The sequence below is a fragment of the Triticum urartu genome, chromosome 3A (assembly GCF_056163025.1).
Source record: "Triticum urartu cultivar PI428250 chromosome 3A, HENAU_Tu73, whole genome shotgun sequence".
NCBI classification, from domain to species: Eukaryota; Viridiplantae; Streptophyta; class Magnoliopsida; order Poales; family Poaceae; genus Triticum; species Triticum urartu.
The window spans coordinates 429,582,744-429,589,144 of NC_141875.1; the positions used below are offsets into that span (position 1 = coordinate 429,582,744).

Here is a 6,401-nt window from a genome sequence, read left to right on the forward strand (position 1 = left end):
GAGGCTATAAGTAATCATGCATATAAGAGATCAAAAGACTCAAATAACTTTCATGGATAAAAACATAGATCTGATCATAAACTCAAAGTTCATCGGATCCAAACAGACACATCGCAAAAAGAGTTACATCAAATAGTTCTCCAAGAGACCATTGTATTGAGAATCAGAAGAGAGAGAGAGAGAGAGAGAGAGAGAGAGAGAGAGAGAGGAAGCCATCTAGCTACTAACTACGGACCTGCAGGTCTACAATGAACTACTCACGCATCATCAGAGAGGCACCAATGAGGATGATGAACCCCTCCATGATGATGTCTAGATTGGATCTGGTGGTTCTGGAACTTGCGGTGGCTAGAATTGATTTCCGTCAACTCCCCTAGGGTTTCTGGAATATTGGGGTATTTATAGAGCAAAGAGGTGGTGTGGGAGGCCAACGAGGTGGGCACAACCCACCAGGGCCCAGGCGCGCCCAGGTGGGTTGTGCCCCCTTGGGGAACCCCTCTGGTACTTCTTTGGCCCATCCTATGTCTTTTGGCCCAAAACAATTCTCCAAAAAGTTTCACTGCATTTGGACTCCATTTGGTATTGATTTTCTGCAAAGTAAATAACAAGCAAAAATAGCAACTGGAACTGGGCACTATGTCAATAGGTTAGTCCCAAAAAATGATATACTGTTGCTATAAAATGATTGTAAAACATCCAAGAATGATAATATAATAGCATGGAACAATCAAAAATCGTAGATACGTTGGAGACGTATCACCATCCCCAAGATTAATTCCTGCTCGTCCTCGAGTAGGAAAATGATAAAAACAGAATTTTTGATGTGGAATGCTGCCTAACATGTTCATCACATATTGTCGTGGTAATCTCATGTCAGATGCCAGGGAGTGGCTTATCGTGGGTGGAGCCATGAGGACGTCGTCGGGTTCCGGAAGCATGTTCGGGGCTCTCTGGAGAGATAACACCCCTACTCCTGTTGTGATGACTAAGATCAAAGGTGTACAAGGTTGCTCCTTGAGCTGTGCTGCTAGAGGAGGAAGAAGGGCAGAGCTTGTACCTTGCTTCTCCTAGCTATGATGTGTGTGTGGAATGAGAGCCAAACCCTTTGCATGGGTGAGCCCTGGTGGGGGGGGGGGTTATAGGCCACCCCAGGGGTACAATGGTAATACAGTCGGGTGTAGGACCCGAACGTGAGTGTCTAAGGTCGCAGGGTCTTCGCCGGCTGCTGCCCGCCTCTGGAGGGCCTCACCGGCTACCGAGAATCCGGCCGACAGGTAGGCCCCGCCGCCTGTGGGCCACGCTGATTGCCTTTTCCTGTAGCTTCGTACTTGATGACGGAGGCCGCGTCAGGAGTCATATGGCTACAGTCCCACGTCAGATGGGTTGGTGGCCGCTTGGTCAACGCACACTATAGCCATGCTCCATCTCGTCGGAGCACGTGAGTGCAGACTCCGAGGGGAGGGAAGGGCTGGCTGCTGGATGCCGGCCCACCCCCGAAGCCGCCTTCTATGGGTGCATTGTCTTGTGGGAACTCGCACATAGGTAGGGCCCGTGGCCTGCGGGCCGTACTGATTTTCCTTAGCGGTAGCATGGCCCTTGCTGACGAGGGCCATGTCATGAGCCACATGGCTACAGTCCCGCGTCTGGCAGGTAGGTGGTCGCTTGGTCAGCTCACACTGTAGCCACGCTCTTCCGGGATTCGGGGAAGCAGGTGGCCCTGTAGCCATGCCCGTCTTGTTAGAGCAGGTGAGTGCAGACTCCGAGGGAAAGGAGGGGCTGGCCACGTGGTCCGGACCGCCTTCTAAGGGGACGTCGTCTTCTGGAAGGTGGCCGCTTGGTCAATAGGCTTGTGGGGCTATGCTAGCCCCAATGTCTTGAAATGTTAAGGGGTACAGATGAGGCTACCTGGGGTCTATCCCCCCGACAGTACTCCCAGAAGCTGGTGAGGTGCCACGCTCAATGCCGGAGTGCCTCAGCAGTTTCCTCCTCTGAGAGATCCTGTGCCTTTGCTTCGTCCATCTTGAAGAATCCGTCTGCCAGGAGTCGGACGCCTAGTGGATTCGAACCGCCGTGGCGGGCACCGGGCTGCCGCCGCCGGGTGGCGCGCTTGCCGCCCGTTGCATGCTTGCCACGCGTTGCCGGCAGGATTGGCCGGCCCGCCAGCCCACGCATGCGACGGGATGTTGCCACAGGCCCAGGCTCACCACTACAGGGCCTCGGCACGCACGCGGATCCGCTGCGGCCGAGGTGGGTGGTTGCCCTTCTAGGGCAAAGTAATGGCGCGCATTTAAGGCGCGTGATTTGCGGGGTCGTGCGGAGCGTGGGCGCAGTTAATCCCACGCCCCCATGATGCGTCGCCTCGGCTCCGCTATTCTGGCTGCATAAATAGGGGAGGAGGGGGCGGCCAGACACACACGCGCCCCCTCCCTTCACTTCTTCTTCCTTGCTTCTTGCTCCTTGCTCCCTCGCCAGCGCTGCGCCATCGCACGCTGCCGAAGCACTGCCGCCGCCCTGTCGCCATTGAAACGCTTCGGTCGCCCCGTCGCTGTCGAAGCGCTGTTGCGACTCCACCGCCGCCCAACCTCACCGCGCCACCGCCCAGCCACCACAACCGAGACATGGCACAAGGCGACTGGACAGCTCCAACGTCCATGAGGGGCACATCGAGTTCCTCCGCGTGACGCGGAGGCTTCCCATCGTGGTGATGGTGGGGACGCGCCTTCCCGAAGCGAGGGAGATCTCGCTGGCGCCTATCACCTCCAACCTCACCACCTCACTCCAAATATGGTGGTGTTGCCCTCCGCCTCCGTGACTTTCTGCGAGGGCTATCTTGGCATCCTGCCCACAGTCAAGCTGTGGGGCAGGTTCTTCTACCTCAAGCTGGGCACCCAGGCCAAGGGCGAGCCGGCCTAGTGCGGCGCCTGCGTAGTCGTGCGACGCACCAGCTCCAAGACCCGCTTTCCGGCTATCACCGTGCTGGAGTCGGCAAAGTTATGGCAGAAGTCTTACTTCTATGTCCACAACCTCCACCCGACACGCGACTACATCAACCTGCCGGCTTACATAGCCGGCCGACCTCCCGAGCCACGGAACAACTGGGGCCAGCAGCCGAAGCCGGTGCTGGCTGCAATCACCAATGTCCTCATCTGGCTTCAGGAGATGACGGACTTGGAGGGCCTCAAGCCATCGGACTTGCTGGTCGCCTTCGTCCAGCGCCGGGTGTCACCCCTCCAAGCCCGACCTCATCTGATCTGCGACATGAGCGGTAGCCGAGACCCATGCAGGATGTCGACTAAGGAGCTGCCGACTGTGGAGGTGGTCCGCCATGTCAATTACTTCTTCGGCAGCCAACTTAGTGAGACCGACTGGAGCTTCGGCAAGGAGCCATATAGCCGCGCCAATCCGCCGCCACAGGTTAGTATCTGGTTCCCCTTATTTGCTAATGCCATGCTCTTCATTCGTCCTACCCACCCGGACGTGGTGTAGCGCTTCCCTGGCCAGGTAGCAGCCAGAACGCCGGCTCCAGGCCACCAGTGGATGGCGGACCACGAGGAGAGCGACGTGGGCGACCCCGAGCTGGGGGCGGGCGCATTGGATGAAGAGGGCAACAATGACTCCACTTGAGGAGGCGGCGACGAAGGAGGCGGCAATGTCCGGGACTGGCCGGATGATGATGAAGACAGCGATGGACAACGCCGCCCCAAAGGCGCCGACAGGGCAGGTGCTGGCTCCTCGACGACGTGGCCGACAGGCGGAGTGCCGACTGGTGCCCCCAGCGCGCCTCAGCGCCGTTCCGAGGGGATGTTTGGCAGCAAGCCACCCAAGAAGGCCAAGCCGACAGCTGCGACCAAGCGGCAAGAGGCCGCAAAGGCAGCCGTCACCCGGAGGACCCCAAAGGAGCGTCCGATGGTATCCCGGTAAGTGCTTTGACTGCTCTGGCTTGGTTGTTTCTTTCTTGCAAATTTCTTATTTTTGCTTGCTTCACCGCGCAGGGCTCCCCTTTCCATATCGCAGGCTCCTTCTGCCTCGCTGATCGGGCTAGCGGGCGGCTATGAGGAGGCCCGCCGCATGGACCCGGCCGCCGCCCTTCGGGAGGCGACGGAGAGGAACGTGCAAGAGGCATGGGAGAAGCAGGAGGCCGTGGCTCGAGCGGAGGCCGAGGCAGCGACCGTGGCATAGGCGGAGGCTGAGGTGGTGACCAAGGCGCAGGCGCAGGCCAACGCTAAAACAACTAAGGACCCGGCCCGCAACGTGGCCCCAGAGGCCAACGATCTGGAGCAGTCGGAGCCACCGGTGGTGGAGATCCAGGCGCCGACTAGAGCGGCCGGAGCCGACTAGACGACCCAGAGCTAGGGGCGACCAGCCCCGACGTCTCGGAGGTGGAGGTGGTTCAGCGCGCGCCGGGTGCTGACGAGCGGGGAGGCCACCAACCCGAAGGGCCGGAGGGGCCTTTGGCTGGTGCTGGGCTGGCGACAAGCCAAGCCCTGACGACACGTGCCTCTGCGCGCTTGCGCCCGTCGCGGGTGGCTTCCGCACCAAGGCCGGTAGAGGCTGCGACCGCGAGCTCGCCGGGAGCTGACACCGAAGCCTCGAGCTCCGCTCCGCCTGGTTGGGCGCCAGGAGCCGGCCCGGCCGTCCTGAACGTCGCGGTGCAGGACTGCTACCTCTTGAGCACTGCGTTGGTTTTCCCTTGAAGAGGAAAGGGTGATGCAGTAAAGCAGCGTAAGTATTTCCCTCAGTTTTTGAGAACCAAGGTATCAATCCAGTAGGAGACCACGCGTGAGTCACCTCGTACCTACACAAACAAATAAGAACCTCGCAACCAACGCGATAAAGGGGTTGTCAATCCCTTCACGGCCACTTGCAAGAGTGAGATCTGATAGAGATAATAATAATAAGATAAATATTTTTGGTATTTTTATGATATAGATTGAAAGTAAAGATTGCAAAATAAATTAGATTGGAAACTTATATGATGGAAGAATAGACCCGGGGCCATAGGTTTCACTAGTGGCTTTTCTCAAGATAGCATAAGTATTACGGTGGGTGAACAAATTACTGTTGAGCAGTTGATAGAAAAGCAAATAATTATGACAATATCTAGGTATGATCATGTATATAGGCATCACGTCCGTGACAAGTAGACCGACTCATGCCTGCATCTACTACTATTACTCCACACATCACCGGAGGGGCCATGGAGTTGATGTAGAGGCCCTCCGTGATCAATGCCCCCTCCGGCGGAGCTCCGGAAAAGGCCCCAAGATGGGATCTCTTGGGTACAGAAGGTTGCGGCGGTGGAAATAGGGTTTCGTGGTGCTCCTGGATGTTTTCGGGGTATATGGATATATATAGGAGGAAGAAGTAGGTAGGTGGAGCAACAAGGGGCCCACGAGGGCGGAGGGCGCGCCTAGGGGGGTAGGCATGTCCCCTGCCTCGTGGCCTCCTCCATTGTTTCTTGACGTCCACTCCAAGTCTCCTAGATCACGTTTGTTCCAAAAATAACTCTCCTGAAGGTTTCATTCCGTTTGGACTCCGTTTGATATTCCTTTTCTGCGAAACACTGAAATAGGCAAAAAACAACAATTTGGGTTGGGCCTCCGGTTAATAGGTTAGTCCCAAAAATAATATAAAAGTGTAAAATAAAGCCCATTAACATCCAAAATAGATAATATAATAGCATGGAACAATCAAAAATTATAGATACGTTGGAGACGTATCAAGCATCCCCAAGCTTAATTCCTGCTCGTCCTCGAGTAGGTAAATGATAAAAAAGAATTTTTGATGTGGAATGCTTCCTAACATATTTCTCAATGCAATTTTTCTTTATTGTGGCATGAATGTTCAGATCCGAAATATTCAAGATAAAGTTTAAAATTGACATAGAAATAATAATACTTCAAGCATACTAACTAAGCAATTATGTCTTCTCAAAATAACATGGCCAAAGAAAGTTATCCCTACAAAATCATATAGTCTGGCTATGTTCTATCTTCATCACACAAAATATTAAATCATGCACAACCCCGATGACAAGCCAAGCAATTGTTTCATACTTTTGATGTTCTCAAACTTTTCAACTTTCACGCAATACATGAGCGTGAGCCATGGACATAGCACTATAGGTGGAATAGAATGGTGGTTGTGGAGAAGACAAAAAGGAGAAGATAGTCTCACATCAACTAGGCGTATCAACGGGCTATGGAGATGCCCATCAATAAATATCAATGTGAGCGAGTAGGAATTGCCATGCAATGGATGCACTAGAGCTATAAGTGTATGAAAGCTCAACAAAAGAAACTAAGTGGGTGTGCATCCAACTTGCTTGCTCACGAAGACCTAGGGCAACTTGAGGAAGCCCATCATTGGAATATACAAGCCAAGTTCTATAATGTAAAGTT

General features: G+C 54.5%; 1 pseudogene; it reads left to right on the forward strand.

Annotated features, from left to right (window-relative positions):
* The first annotated feature begins 3,801 nt into the window (after window positions 1-3,801).
* On the forward strand, window positions 3,802-4,694 carry LOC147979957 (uncharacterized; annotated as a pseudogene).
* The last annotated feature ends 1,707 nt before the right edge of the window (window positions 4,695-6,401 follow it).